We start from the raw sequence: 16,239 nt of genomic DNA on the forward strand, positions 1-16,239 counted from the left end.
TTTTGACGATGTTTTGAATTTAGTTTTCTCATATTTTGCCAAACAGTGGAAATTGGTGTTAATCTATTAAATTTGGAACAAAATTCCTGCCACCCCTGTTGTCTTACTTGCTTAATTACTAACTTTTAACAGCTTGAACTCTTTTAAAATTTATGTAATTATCGAGAGTTGGATTTTGTTTAAACCTAAGGTAAGCCGCTTTACTATCATTGACAGCTGTCGCACACCTGTTATTCCACCAAGGTACTGCAATATGTTTGTGCCTCTTTGAAGTATTTGCACCGCTATTTGATAAGTTCCTACGTGGAACGGAACGTTCCACAGCTGTCAAAATAATTTTACAGAACCTATTGTAATTGTTTAAGGGTTCATTGACATCATACTCGAAATCCAAAAGTAATTGATTAACAGTTTCAGAATAAAGATCCCAATTAACGAGACGTAGGTTTATACGATTTAACAAAAGTTTATTAACTTCATCTATAGGAGCATGTTGTTCACCTGACGGAGTTGATGAAGAGTTCTTTGTGTTTATTTTAGTAAAAGTCGGCAGGTGATAACTTCCTAACGGATCATCATGAACCGACCACTCGCATTTTAATGATATGGATGGGGATACCATAGTTAAATCAAGGCCATTGGGTCTCCAAATATGAGAGCCAACAGTAGTAACTTGCTTATCATTTAATAGTACCAAATTACATTCATCTAAACAATCAAGAATGTCTTTACCTCTTGTATTAGTGGAGGTACAACCCCACATAGTATGATGTGCATTTAAATCTCCAGATATGATAGTGGGTTTAGGAAGAGACTCCAAAAAGAACTTAAATTTGGCTTTAGTAAAACTAGGTGTACTATTGGTAGGACAGTAAATACTGGCAACTGAATACCAAGAATTATTAACTTCAATACTAATAGCTATAGTTTGCAAAGAATTGTCGAAAAAAGAGTGAAGTTTTTTATATCTAATACTATTATGTATAATAATCGCTACTCCATTGTGGTTATTACCACAATCATTTCGTTCTATACAATAATCTTTAATTTTTAATTTGTAATGTGGTTTTAGCCAAGTTTCTGAGATGAGAGCAATGTGAATATGATGTTCATTTAAAAATTGTGTAAAAATAAGTCGATTGCTCAGTAGGCTCTGAGCGTTCCACTGTATGATAGTTAATTGGTCTCGATTGAATTTTGTGAAATAGGTGTATTACCAAAAGTATCATATAACACATTCAAAACACTTTTAGTGTTAATAGATGTGTTCTTTGTGTTATGTAGTGAAATAAGTTTGATTATGCTTTCTATTAAAAGTGATAAACTCTTGTTATCAGAATTTAGAATTGAAATTAGGTCTACATTTTTTTTAGGTTTGTTACCCAGTTTAGGAAATATTTCAGTGCTAAGTATATCTCCAAAAGAAGCAGGTCTGAATTTAGATCTATTTTCAGCAATTTTCTTTTGTTTAACAGGGCATTGCGGTGATACACTTGTGTGATTTCCATTGCAGTGTACACAAATAGCGTTTTCCATTCCAGTTGTACAAGTTTTATAATTATGCTCACCTTTGCAGATGCTGCAACGCTCAGAATTCTTACAGAATTTAGCTAAATGTCCATACCTCAAGCACCGGTAGCATTGTTTAACTGGTGGTATATATGGAGTGACATTGTGGCGCCAACCTCCAATATCCAGATATTCAGGTAATACAGATGCAGCAAAAGTAATTGTCACGGTTAGAGTTGGCTGTAACACATATCCATGAGTCAAGGTATTTTTTCTTAAAATTCTTTTAATAGCAATAATTTTCTTAGAACTCGATATCATAGTATATATTTTTTTATTAGATATATTTGTAGGTACATTTCTAATAACGCCTGTAACTTCTGTTGAAGAAGCAGGAATACTGGCCTTAAAATGGTAGTCATTTAAAAAAGTTTTATTATTTAAAAAAGCATTGGCTAAGTCTGGCTTTTGAAAGTATACTCCGATTTTGAATTTATTTATAGATCTAAGATAAGTTACCCCTTTATTAAAACGTTTTAAACAGGAGGAGAGTGAGAGCAAGTCTCTGGATCCAATGGTTTTCTGACTATCTGAGGATTCTACAAAGACAACAAATTCTGTCCCAGGGGATTCCTCGGGATATCTTCTAATATAATCTGTGACGTAGTAAGGTTTATACTTATCGGCCTTATCAATTTCAGATTCTGAGTCAGTAGAAGTATCTTCCGAATATATATCCTTGTCATTACAAGGTTCATGGTCTACATCACCTGAATCGTCATCTTTTTTTTTCCTTTTCCTACAACTGCGCTTCCCCATGAATGCTAATTATATTACTGTCACTGAATTTAGTGAAAATATAATATTTTATTCAATAATAAGAATTGATAGAGATAGTTTTTATAAATTAATAAAAAAAATTTAAAAAACCCGCTTGTTCTTATTCGAGTTTCCCGCCTTTTTCTATTAATAATTTAATTGTACTGTCACACTGAAAAAAAAATCAATTTGACAGCACAATTCCCACCTTAAAAAAGTTTGAATTTGGCACAAAAATCCCTATTAACAAAACAAATATGATGCGCCATTTATTGAATTCATTTGTTACGAAATATGTGATAAATGAAGAACCGCTCGACCGATTATGTGTAAACTTCACATAAACCATGTTCTAAATAGTCCGAACAAAGCCTAAACATTTGGTTTGGATAGGTGAGCCCGTTCTAGTGTTATAAAATTACAACGAAAAGTGGCATTAATTTTTATATATATATAGATTAATCTTCTTGTTCTGTTTATACCTTTATACATGTAGGTATACTAGGAGAAAAGTTAGCGTGAATATTTAAGTGAGAAAATTCATTGAACAACATACAGAAGAGAATTAATGAGAAGCGAAAAATTACAATGGGATTACCTCGCGGCGCCGGTGGGCGCTACAAATGAATCAGTTGGATTCCGTACATTTTTCGGTCCATTTCCAGTTTTACTTATGCAAATAAGTTTCGACAGCGAGCGGGGAACCTGCTGAAATGAAAGCGTTTGTTCTGCGGACAAGGAAAGTTGTGGGGACGGTTTGGTTTTTATTTATTTATAGATATATAAATCAAAATTTTTAGAGCACTTTTTTTAGTGATACTGAACTTTTTTTTTAGATAGGAGTGTTGAAGAGTGCAACCTTCTTTTTATTTTAATAGCCATATATTTTTATTTTATCTAATGTTCTTTTGTTTTTTTTTTCTTGCATAATTTTGTATTAAATATACGGAAGTAATTTATTATTATAAAGACAATTATTTATTTATTATTCACTATAAAAGTGGGAAATTGTTAACCTCCTCAATAAGGAGCATATAATGTATTTTTTTTTATAAATAATAATGGGGCAAACAGCTCACAATTATAAGCAAACAGGGCACAATTAAAAAAAATTGTGTAGGTTTTTCTACAATACAAGTAAATTTTTTAAAAAATGTATATTTTGATTGTATATTTTATATATTTTGAAATATTATATATTTTGATTTAAAAATTAAACTATTGATTCAATTTTATTAAAATTTCTACAGAACCATATCCAACTTAAAAAAAGAGGTTCTCAATACGATTATGTGAATAAACGAATAAATAATAAGTGAATAAATTTTTATTCACTTGAAGTAAAGTTTCCTATATATTTTTTTTTATTTGTAAAAAACTCTGTATTTTTTTTTGTAATTTATTGTTTTGGTATTGTGGTCAATAAGGAATAAATAAAATAACAAATTAATATAATGTAAAAATTATGACATATTTCTTGTTAAACAACATCAGTCTATGGTGCTGTTAGAGGGAATATAACATACAACATGCATGCAACTTACATTTCGCCAAACATTTTAGAATCTAATGTGACAGTTAACTCCATTAAAGTACCTAAACTGCAAAGTAAAACTTGTACAGATGCGGTCGAGTCAAGCGCGCCCTAATGACGCGGTCCCAGCCCCGAATATTGTGTTGTGAACGACCATTGTACTGTGACTGTTTATTTGTAACGCAAGGAATTAACGATTAAAGAGTTACCCGAGATTTTGACGTAAAAAACATATATATTCTTTATTGCAGTTGTAAGTTACATATAAAACACATAACATAGTACATTTTAAATGTAAAACTATATATTTTTACCAGAAGGAGACTTTATACAAGAGTCGTTTGCTTGAGCACCTCTGTCCCATTCGTGTTTCTACCGTGAAACAGTTGTATTTGCATGGCTATGTTTCAGTTTAAATGATGGGATTTGGCAAGGAATTTACAGGGTACAGAGGAATAAAACCTGAGTCCTCAGGATTGGCAACGCATTCCGAAACTAGTCGAAAAAGCTCGACTAGTTTCGGAATTATTCAAGACTTTTAATCATTAGCGGCTGTAATAAGAGCACGAGCGAATGCGTAATAATGTAAGTCAATCCAGTATTTCTTATAGTGAAACTATAAGAAGTATATATTAAATAATAAAAACACAGTAAAACTACTATGAAATAAAAATGCAAGAGTTTGGATGTTTGTTACTTATCACATTCAAATTGTTGGATAGATTTGTATTAAATTTTGTACGTAGATAATGTACACTAAACTTCTTATTCATAAAAACTAAAAACTTGTTTAAATCTATTTAGCTATTACACTATTTCGTCAATTTCTTTCAAATTGGAAATTTATTACAAAAGGAAGAGACAAAACAGTATAGCTAAAATAAGTTTATGACCAATTTAACGTTTTTATGAATAAGGGGAAGTACTCTATGATTATATTACTATTTGTACCTTCGATAATAGCCTATCATTGTCTTTAATTATGCCTGTATATTGGTGAACATTTTACAATCCAATATGGCGGTTGTCTCTATTAAAGCACCTGTGCCGCGAAGTGAAACTTGTACAGATGCGGTCGAGTCGAGCGCGCCCTAATGACGCGGTCCCAGCTCCGAATATTGTGTTATAATGGACCATTGTACCGTGACTGTTTGTTTGTTCGCTCATTAAACAATGCCCCGCAAGAAATTAATGATTTAAGGGGTTACCTGAGATTTTCTGAGGTATATTTAAATACAGATATGAATTTAAATAACGCAACTGTAATTCTGAGAGTCTTCCAGGAAATGTAGTTACTTAATTCGTCTGAATTATTCGTGAATGTTTCGATATTGCGTTGCTGGCGTCGCACGGGTGAACATTTCTAATATTTTCCTTCACTGCTCTGCTCCTATTGATTGTAGTGTGATGAAAAGTATATTATAACCTGCCCAGGAGTATAAAGAATAATTGTACCAAGTTTCGTTAAAATTCGTAGAGTAGTTTTTGTTTCTATAACGAACATACAGACAGACAGACAAAAATTTTACTGATTGCATTTTCATTTTTTGCATCAGTATCGATCACCAATCACCCGCTAATAGTTATTTTGGATATATATTTTATGTACAGAATTGACCTCTCTACAGATTTATTATAAGTATAGAAGAAGATGATAGGGATAGGGGGGGGGGGGGAAGATTACAAAATGTCCGGATGGTCGCCTATAGACATGAGCAGTATCATGGACATAACAGACTATACTGTTTCGGCCATGATACCCCCAAGCGTTGCCATTGCTTAAAGTACATAACCGTAATTGTATAGATTCAATATAGATAAGAGCAATAGAGTTACTGAATTTATATATAAAAGTATAAGAATAAACAAAAATAACATACACATTAATACCACTCTTCCTCTCACTTTAAACATACACATTCACACTGTTCACCTTCTCTCACACCATACACTGAACGTTACAGATTTAAAAAAAATATTAACTGTAATCTTCTACATAGTTAAACATTAATTTCTTTTCTTTTTCCTTCTTTTATTCATTCTGTTTATTATGTTTTTTTTTAATGGCTGATAATGAAATGGTAGCCCCACATGCGCTATCGGTATACACCGGCATGACACCAGTGAAGGATGATAGGCGAGGATGAAGTAGGTCAGTTAGCCCATCGTGATGAATTCAACAAGAATTGTTCACGATGGTTTCCAGGGGGAACCATGTGGAGGTCGACCTAATAAGGCATATTGCTAGCAATGGGGCTGTCAAACTCCATTGCTAACAATCCCTTTCCCCCTGTTTATTATGTTTGTAGCTTAATATTGTTAATTCTGCATGTAAAAATACAAAGTATTAGTTCTTGTGTGTTGGAAGGTACTGGCTTACAAGGCACAGGTTACCCTAATTTGTAAGCTAGGGCAAAAAATATGTAACAGTGCAAACCTGTATTTGTTAATAAAGATTTATTATTATTATTATTATTTATTTAAATAACTTTATTGATTAAAATAGAACACGGTTCAAAAGGCTGACTTAATGCTAGTAGCATTCTCTACCAAGTGGTTGCGAGATTTTTGGTGTTTAATTTTTTAATTTATTTTTTGTGACTGTGTTACTTACGCAAATACATCGTCAATTCTGAATAAATTTTCAGAATTACTTTTGCAATATGCAAATAAGGTTTATTCTTGTGTCAGTCCATTATTAATTTTGTCACGATTGACGATGCCGGTTTTCTTTGCGAAGCAATAAACTGCTCATTTTGAAACAAAATTCATTTATAAATATGCGATTTGCGTTGTAAACTTGAATCTTGGATTATATAGAGGAAGCTTCGAATGTTAAAAATAGGTTAAAATTTAGGCAACGACATGGCATTTTAGCTGATTAAAATTGACACATATTTTTTTAAACAAAGGAATAATCGCTCTTTTTCAGTAAATATTGCAAGTAATAGGATCTAAACGTTTCTTAGATCAGGCCGATTTTTAATTCGATTTGGGAACTATTTCTTTTGATTTCTTTTTATTTTTAAATTTATAAAGTATTATTTTAAAAATTAATATAGGTATCTTCATTAAAATAGCTATTTTAAGTATTTGACCTATTTTGATAATTAAAACATATGCTTTTTTGCCACCTCAGTGGCATAAAAATAATAAAAAAAATCAAATCCATTCCCTGATATAAATAAAAATAATTAATGAAAATAAATATCTTTATTCATTGTCTGTCCATTTCTATCGAATATATTCCTAAGAATTTTGTATCGTTTGTATATTTCAATTTAACCTTATGATATACATTTCGCCCACATTATTATTATTAATCAGCCATTAACTGTCCATTGCCGAACAGCTGTGTTTTCTCCCACATACTAAGTAATAATTGTACATTATGGCAACCCTATTTACGCACACATAGATAAAAAGTTGACCTATTTTTGGCTAACCGTTTGTATGGAGGTATTCTATATAATCGAAGATTCAAATATATTCACTGTAATGTATCTAGGAAACATTTTGTCGTCTATTGTTGTGCGAGTCCATGACTGAGGTTGTTCTTTATGTAATAAAAACAAATTAAACTCATGACTGTAGATTTTGATGGGGTAGTCAGAAATATCTATTTGTTTATATATAAAAAGAAATAAAAACTATATTTACACTAGTACAGGATTACAAATTCTCCCAATGACTTACATTGGGAGAAACGGATTGTTAGTAATGGGATCTAATCTATTGCTAACCTAATATACTAATATATCCTCAGGTCGACATCCACGGGGGAGGGAGACTTTGCACAAAAGTCGATTCCTTGGGTACCTCTGTCCTATTCGTGTTTCAACCGTAAAGCAGTTGTGTTTGCATGGCTGTGTTTTAAAGGGTGGGATATGGCGTGAATTTACTGGGTACAGAGGAATAACATCCGAGTCCTCAGGAATGGCAACGCATGGGGGGTATCACGGGCGAAAAAGTATACTCTTTTATGTCCATACTACTGCTCATATCTATAGGGGAAGGTTACGACTTTCCATCAGGTGGGCCGTCAGCTTGTTTACCATTCTAAATAGCATAAAAAATATTAATTTGGTTTGTGTATATACATACATACATATACATTTGTGTATATATTTTTAATCTTTATAATCTGTATCATTCTTTAAAGGAACAATAAGGAGTTTTCATTCGTTAAATCATTCATTCATGTCAATCATTACCATTGTAAAATTCGTAATACTCGACATGCCCATATTTTTGACGCGTGAAAATAGTATGGTAACCCCGCCTGCGCTAACGGGATACGCTGGCGGAGCACCAGTGAAGGGTGATAGATGAGAATGAAAACAGGCCAGTTAACCCATCATGATGAATTCATCAGGAATTAACCATGATAGTTTCCAGGGAGAACCGCGAGGAGGTCGACCTGGTTGGGTATGTTGCTAGCAATGGGATTCTCAGTCTCCTTAACTAACAATCCCTTTCTCCCCACACATGCCCATATTTCACCGAGCATACAATCCAACTTATTGTAAAGCACCGCAAACAATAGTGTTGCTAGATTGGATATTTTTTTTGCACTTTTGGATAACAGTTTTGGTACTTGTGAACTCTATAGATTTGTACAAATTATGTTTGTGATAAAAATCTTAGAAATCGATACAATATCTAAGATTTTTCTTAGATATATATATATATATATATATATATATATATATATATATATATATATATATATATATATATATATATATATATATATATATATATATATATATATATATATATATGTGTGTGTGTGTGTGTGCGCGTGTGTGTGTGCGTGCGTGTGCGTGTGTGTATATATACATAGGTTTGCCAATTGCTATCTCGAATTCAATTTATTATACTAATTTTCTTCAAAATTGAAATATAATATTATGAAATAGGAATAATAAAAATATCATTTGAGAAACCAACCCGTTAGACATTGATTGACTGGTCTTCATTGATGTTATACAGAATTCCTTTGATGACTTTTGAATCGTTTAATGGACAAAGAGCCCCAAGCGGATGGCGTTTGACGTTTTTCAATTTTCATGTAATTGTCTGTGGTTTGGGAAATAAATTAAAGCTCTATTTAAGTATTTAATCTAAGGAATCGTTATTTTTATTTCTAATTAATAATAACTAGTTTTTTAATATGAAAATGCAATGATCACCTCTCCTGCACTGTCGGTAAACACTAGTGAGAGATGAGAAATGAGAATGGAAACAGGTCAGTTCGAATTTTACAAAAATGAACCATAATGTTTTCCAGGGGAAGAGCGTGAAGGTTGACTGTCAGACTTATTCTGCGTATTCTATCGCCTGTAAAACGGATTGTGCTCAGAGGAATTGTTCAATATGATGCCTACGGCCACTTTCTATCATCGTACGGCTCGCCATCGACAGGGAGTTCACCCTCATACCTTACAGCCTAAATGATAGCGTACAGCTTGGTTTTAGAGATGTTTTCTCCCACAAACACTCAGGTTGTGGAATGAGCTCCCTGCCAAGGTTTTCCCAAGAGACTACAGCATGGGTTTCTTCAAAAGGGGGGTAAAGAAGTTTCTTCAGGGTTGGCAACGCGCGCGTAAAGCCCATGGTATTGCAGGTGTTCATAGGCTACGGTAACCGCTTACCATCAGGTGGGCAGTATGTTTGTTTGCCACCTCAGTGGTATAAAAAAAAGGTATATTGATAGCAATGTGGTCGTTAGTCTTTATTACTAACAATTTCCCTGGTTATTTAATTAGAATTATTTTGTTCAATTCCGCTACCATTAGTATGTGTGCGACTGCCAACACGCGAAGATTGACCACCACAAGTACCACAGCCTTCCATATTAGTCATCAATCTTCGAGTGCCACTTTACTTTCACATGTTTTGCGACACGTGTTTCACCTCTAAACGAATTCTTTAGATAAATTGGCAATCACACACATACTAATGGTTGCGGAATTAAACAAAATAATTCTAATCAAATAACCAGAGGGAGACTTTGTACAAAAGTCGTTTGCTTGGGTATCTCTGTCCCATTCGTGTTTCAACCGTATAGCAGTTGTGTTTGCATGGCTGTGTTTTGGTATGAAGGGTGGGATATGGCGTGAATTTACAGGGTACACAGGAATAACATCTGAGTCTTTAGGAATGACATCGCATGGTGGGTATCATGGGCGTAACAGTATGTTCTGATATGTCCGTGGTACTGCTCATGTTTATAGGCAACGGTTACCACTTTCCATCAGGTGGGCCGTCAGCTTGTTTGCCATTCTAAGTCGTATATAAAAAAAAACCAGAGTGGTATGGATTTCTTCTTTCCTTTCTCTTTCAATTTCTTGATACTAGATGGCGCCAATTCTAGACAAGGTATAGTAATAATATTAAAAGAATAAGATGAAAGCAGTATGATTTGGTTAGAGATATCAATTTATGAAGTAATTAGTGATTCAGCTTGGTTTTGGATGGGTAATTTAAATTTTTTGAAAATAATATATAGCCTATATTAAAGGCTGATAATGAAGCTTTCAATAGCTGAAAGAATATCTAAAATCGGTTGAGTAATTTTGGCATTTATTTACTACAAACAAACAAACAAATCTCTTCTTTTTATAATGTTGTTAGGTTAAGTTAATACCGACAACTTCGAAAAAGACTGATCTAGGAGTCAAGAGAATAAGATATTTTAGAATTGTATGCACCGCTATTCGGAGGTGGATTTGATACGTTCCAGTTACTTGTTAAATGAACTAAACAATAACATTTGGACAAGTAGAATTCTTATAATACAGGGGTAAACGAGTATTGGGTTCATCTGATGGCAAGTGATTACCGCCGCCCATAAGCACCTGCCCATGAACACCAGAGGCGTTGTAATTGTGCTGTTGGCCTTTTAAAGAGGAATCTAATATTTTATTAAAGATTACGATGTTGTATCGTTTTTTTTATACAACATAGAATGGCAAATAAGCTGACGGCCTACCTGATGGAAAGTGGTAACCGTCGCCTATAAACATAAGCAGTACCATGGACATAACAGAGTATACTGTTTCGCCCATGATACCCCCCAAGCGTTGCCATTCCTGAGGACTCAGGTGTTATTCCTCTGTACCCAGTAAATTTACGCCATATCCCACCCTTTAAACCGAAACACAGCCATGCAAACACAACTGTTTCACGGTTGAAACATGAATGGGACAGAGGTACCCAAGCAATCGACTTTAAATCGGTTTGGAAATACTGTGGCTGGAAGTTCAAAACGGAGCTATGAGTGGAAGAAAGTGCTTTGAAAAATGCACGGTGGAGGACCGCCACTCGTCTAGATATCGGTATGGAACTATGATATACATATGTTTAACCGCAAAATTCAGAATTTATTTCAAATAAAATGAAATTATCTCTATTCTCGCTAGTTTAAAAACCTGTGCTCAGTCCTACCATCTACCCTTTTAAATAGGTACTATTTTCATGTATTCTCTCTTAATCAACCAGAGGGAGACTTTGAACAAAAGTCGATTGCTTGAGTACCTCTGTCCCATTCGTGTTTCAACCGTAAAGCAGTTGTGTTTGCATGGCTGTGTTTCGGTTTGAAGGGTGGGATATGGCGTGAATTTACTGGGTACGGAGGAATAACACCTGAGTCCTCAGGAATGGCAACGCATGGGGGGTATCATGGGTGAAACAGTATACTCTGTTATGTCCATGGTACTGCTCATGTCTATAGGCGACGGTTACCACTTTTGTTGTTTGCCATTCTAAGTTGTATAAAAAAAATCTTTCTTCCTCATTCTTTCCTATATATGTGTGCTATTAAGTATGCGTATGTTTAAACTAACAGACAAGTTTAACACAACGACAGATCAAATTTTTTTATCTAAAAAGATATACTTACTGTTTAGTAAGTATATCTTTTCAGATAAAAAAAAATTCAAATCGGTTGTAACTGACGGAATTATACGGCAATAAGTAAAAAAAAAAAATACTCAGTGGGTTATGGACAGGGCGATGCTAAATATATATATTTAGCCTCCAAGGCTAAATAAGCTACAGAATCCGAAACGAAGATATACGTAAAAGAGCCAACGTAACCGACATAGCCCGAAAGATAAGCAAGCTGAAGTGGCAATCGGTTGGTCACATAGCTCGAAGAACCGATAACCGATGGGGAATAAAGGTTCTTGAGTGGCGACCCCGTACGGGCAAACGCAGTGTAGGACGACCCCCCACTAGATAGAGTGACGGCCTGAAATGTATTGCAGGGAGTCAGTGGATGCAGGTGGCGTAGGTGGATGCAGCTGACCGTTCTTTATGGCAGTTTATGGGGGAGGCTTATGTCCAGCAGTGGACGAATAATGGCTGAAATGATGAATGATGTTGAAATAAAAAAATAAAAATAACCGACTTGAACTTTTTAACGTCAATCGAAAATGTACTAAAGGCAGCACGGCTTGGCACATCGCGATTTACCCACGGGAAATACAGATCTATTCGTACCACATAAATGAACTCTACTTGAAGAAAACCTTACAGTTTCACGACTAACAATTTTTATACTTCAAAACACAATTTTAAATTATTGTATTAAGAGTTTTTTTTCCTATAAAATACCGTTTCCCTAAATATTAGAAGGCAGTTACTCTTCGCTATAGGGATACCAAGTGTAATAGTGAAGTTAATAGTCATACATTTTCAATTAAAATATGTATATTCGTATGCGAGAAAACACTGTACTACTTCTAAATTACAGAGAAGGAGGGGGTGGGGGGAGGCGATTTAAAAGTTAACGCATAATATATTGTAAAAAAAAATGTATTTACCCCTGAAGAGAGAAGAGCTCCAGCCTTCAATTACTATCAGTAGCTACAACTGGAAGACCACGCCTCACTCACCAGGGAATAGCTTGAGCCAGTAGGGGTAGTCGCCCCCGGAGTTAAAGCAGTGGCAAAGGGGTCCGCCTCGAGGCTCTAACCTCTAACTTAACGCCGGGAGGGTCAGAAAACCTGTCGTTGTTGCGATAATATATTGTAAGGCAAACAACTTTCAGGAAGAGGGGGACATGCCCTCCTTCTACTCTCGGGTACAACAATAGCAGTGTAATATATGTACTTAAAGTACACAAAAATACAGTCTAATTTAGAATGTCTTATTAAAATCGATTGAAAAATACTTCATTGTGTTTAAAACGAATGAGTGTAAATAAATCATGCGTTCCATAATAACAAAGAATAATGTTCAGTTTAAAGCAACGCAAATAATTGTTCAAATGCATGAATTGATGCGAAGGTTTTGTAAAGAAATTTCTCGAGCAACCCATCTAAGCGGTGGTTACATTCGATTCAATATCAATAAGCGTATAGTTCAAATTCCAATGGCGCCCGATAAAAGATAAAAGGCCCATACACGATCGTTTTCCAGTAAAGTTTGAGTAACAAATATAAAAATTTTCATTATACCGCCCACAAGGGACTCCTCGTTGGAATTACATAAGATTTCCTTTCATAAAACATTTGGGAAGATCTGAATGTATCTAAGGATAGATTCATTCGCAATATGTTCTTTATCTGCTTAATTTATTGGAAAGGATACCCATTAATGGTGGTAGTAGGAAACCTTACATTGAAATAGAACAAACCTGGAAAGTATTCTGACATTAAGATTGTATACCACAAAAAAACAAAATATATGATAACTATTGTATATGATAACATTTATATTATCAAATACCTGCCCTATGTCTTTTTCTCAATATCCTCTACTCAAAGGTTGTCTGGAAGAGATTGCTTAGCGATAAGGCCGCCTTTTGCATCACTTCTCATTAATATTTACTGTATTTGTTACTTCTCTTTTTACTTGGTGCAATAAAGTGTATATATAAATTGAAAATCACGGATGTTTCTATAGGTTACAGTAACCATTTACCATCAGACGGGTTGTATGCTTGTTTTTCTTATGCAACTTAGAATGATAAACAAGCTGACGGCTCACCTGATGGAAAGTGGTACCCGTCGCCTATAGACATGAGCAGTACCATGGACATAACAGAGTATACTATATCGACCATGATACCCCCTATACGTTGCCATTCCTGAGGACTCAGGTGTTATTTCTCTGTAGCCTGTAACTTACAATTTAATATACTATAATATAATTAATATACTAAGCTGGTCGTATCTATTAACGTTAACTCCATGTAACACTTGTACGGAAACGTACATATAACAAACGAATACCGAAACGGTTACTGAATTTCAAACAGAATCTCATTGTGTTAGTTGTTAAGTTTACTTAGTTAACTTAGAATGAATCGACTTAAAAAAATAAATCGCATATAGTGTGACTCTAGTATACTCTGTTATGTCCATGGTACTGTTCATGTCTATAGGCGACGGTTACCACTTTCCATCAGGTGGGCGGTCAGCTTGTTTGCCATTCTATGTGTAGGTTGCATAAAAAAAAATCTGAACTAGTCAGCCTATGGTAACTTTTTCTTAAAGTATAAATCTCTCTTAATATTAGTACATAAGAATTATTTATTATATATATATAAAATAAAAAATAACTATATTTTAAACAGTTCTAGAAATAGCCAAGACATCAATCTTGATAAAAATTTTATGGAAGGAGATTTCATCGAGTACTAGTATTTTACATAAAAAAGTGCGTTTGTTTGTTTGTTGACGCTTAGCCTCTTAACAGTTTAACTAATTACTATGAAATTCGGTATGCATATACTATATGGGATGGGGAAGGAGACTTTTTATTTCGACCAGTGAATATACCTCGATCGGGGGGGGGGGGGGGGGAGGGATCGTTAGTAATGCGGGCTACTAGGCCCATTGCTAGCAATATACCCTGTCAGGTCGACCTTCACGCGGTTCCCCCTGGAAACCATCGTGCTGAGTTCCAGGTGTATTCATCACGATGGGTTGACTGACCTGCTTTTTTCATTATTCACCTATCATCTCTCACTGGTGCCCCGCCAGCGTATACCGTTAGCGCAGGCGGGGTTATCACTCCATTCATCATCTATTAAAAAAAAATATATCTCGATCTCGCGGGCGAGGTCACGGGTAAAAGCTAGTATATACCATATATTGGGTTATATTATATTATTTCAGGCTAGGTATATCATGTTTATTATTAACTGTCCACTGCTGGACATAAGCCTTTTCCATAAGTGGAGTTTTGCCAGTGGTTGTAGTAGTAGTTGCCATGCTTGGCAAGCGTGTTGGCAACCGCAGTTAGGCTTTTAGAGATGTTTTAAAAGGGATGCTGCTGCTCAATCCTCGGCCTTCCTAAGTCGCCATTTTTTTAGAATACAAGGAGTAAACGAGCATGCAGCTCACCTGATGGTAAGTGACTACCGCCGCCCATGGTCACGCACAACACCAGCGGCATTGCAGGTGTGCTGTCGTCCATTTAAAAAGGAATATGCTCTTTTCTTGAAGATTATGATGTCATATCGGTTCGGAAAAACTGCTGCTGAAAGTTGATTTCAACGACTGGTTGTTGTCTCTAATGACACCCACGGGAAAGGAAGGGGTGGCTCATTCTATGCCGGGACCATACGGCGACTACGAGTATATCGTATAGTACATACAAAACGGAAAGTCATCTGAAAACAAGGTTATTTGGAAAAAAAACTTTGCGAGCCAATCATGTTTCGTATTAAAATAAGAAACTGTTAAAAAAACAAGTAAAAGAAAAAACATATTGTCTTCCTTTTTGAAGTCGATTAAAGTACTCCATTTGTGCTGTCGATAATTCGACATAACCGAGTTGAGTGGAACTAATAAAAAAAAAACCACTCTGTATAAACGTGTTTCGATTTGAAAGGGTATAGAAATAATATTATTATAAGGAAAAGCGATACGTTTGTAGTGGATGTGGTTTTTGGAGGATTTACAAATAAACATAGATTATATACACTCAGATGAAGTCTGTTAAAATAAAAGCTCTATCGAAACACACAAATTTTTTTAACCACGTGTGTGAATAAGGATACCAGAATCTATCTATAGCCAATATCACAGAATAAATAAGTTAAAGTTAAAAACAAAAAACGGTATAAAATTACATAGAACACATTAAAAAAAAAAAACGTGGTTAATAGAACGTAATAATTTACAATGATATTTATCTTCATTACTTTGATTCATACCTAACAATGGATTGATTAATTAGTTGGTAAAATAATTTAAAGTGGTCGCATTTTTTTATTAGATTAAAACATGTATATTTATTATATAAATAATGTTTATATTTTAAAACAAAATTTACGTCTCAATTAAAATAAAATACTTGATCTCGTAATTTTTAACCCAATTACTTGCAACATTCAAAAAGTCGCGCTTAGTTAACAA

General features: G+C 34.4%; 1 long non-coding RNA gene across 1 annotated transcript; it reads left to right on the forward strand.

The window, feature by feature from the left end:
- Positions 1-329: 329 nt before the first annotated feature.
- On the forward strand, positions 330-2,462 carry LOC128201772 (uncharacterized). Its single transcript, XR_008253424.1, has 3 exons — positions 330-441; positions 1,577-1,774; positions 2,211-2,462. It is a non-coding gene; the product is annotated as an uncharacterized LOC128201772 (long non-coding RNA).
- The last annotated feature ends 13,777 nt before the right edge of the window (positions 2,463-16,239 follow it).

This window comes from Galleria mellonella, unplaced genomic scaffold, assembly GCF_026898425.1.
Source record: "Galleria mellonella isolate WM207_F2 unplaced genomic scaffold, CSIRO_AGI_GalMel_v1 utg6114, whole genome shotgun sequence".
In the NCBI taxonomy this organism is placed as follows: domain Eukaryota; kingdom Metazoa; phylum Arthropoda; class Insecta; order Lepidoptera; family Pyralidae; genus Galleria; species Galleria mellonella.